Raw genomic sequence first — 655 nt, forward strand, 5'->3', positions numbered from 1 at the left:
GATGGATGGATGGATGGATGGATGGATGGATGGATGGATGGATGGATGGGTTGCATGCACTCCCCAGCTGAGTATTTTCAATATTTTCTCCAAAAGCCACACAAATATTTGTGTTTTGGTCCAACATTATGTGCAGGCTTTTTCTTTACTTTTGTTTTTATTTCTGACTAAACCTGTTTTTTGCACACATAACTGAGAACAACACTCAGTGATCACAGCTGTCCTCTTCCCCATGTGTGTGATCTCTGCTCAGTCCATCTCAGACCCCAGGAACCACTTAATAATTTTGATTTACTCTCCCAAAAGGTTAAGACTGCTCCAGAGGACTCTGAAGTGTTGAAAATTTCTTAGATTTGCTCCGACTCTCAGACTTAAGTGTAAAATTGCACTCTTAGAAGTTGGATAAAAACAGGTCTGATGCTTTTCACAGCCTGTTGTGTTGTACAGTCTGAGGATGATCCTACAAGCTGAGTCCTCCTCTGTGTCGGTGTCAAAGGCCCTTCACACTGTAGTGTTTCACAGAACCTGTGCTGATGTTAAAAACTGTCCAACATGCTGACACACGCTGATGGAAGATGTCTTTACCACGTATACACACCGTATCACTGTGTTCAATGAACGTATGTTTAGCATACAAATAACTTATCCATAACTT

The sequence above is a fragment of the Austrofundulus limnaeus genome, unplaced genomic scaffold, assembly GCF_001266775.1.
Source record: "Austrofundulus limnaeus strain Quisiro unplaced genomic scaffold, Austrofundulus_limnaeus-1.0 Scaffold124, whole genome shotgun sequence".
Classification (NCBI taxonomy): Eukaryota; Metazoa; Chordata; class Actinopteri; order Cyprinodontiformes; family Rivulidae; genus Austrofundulus; species Austrofundulus limnaeus.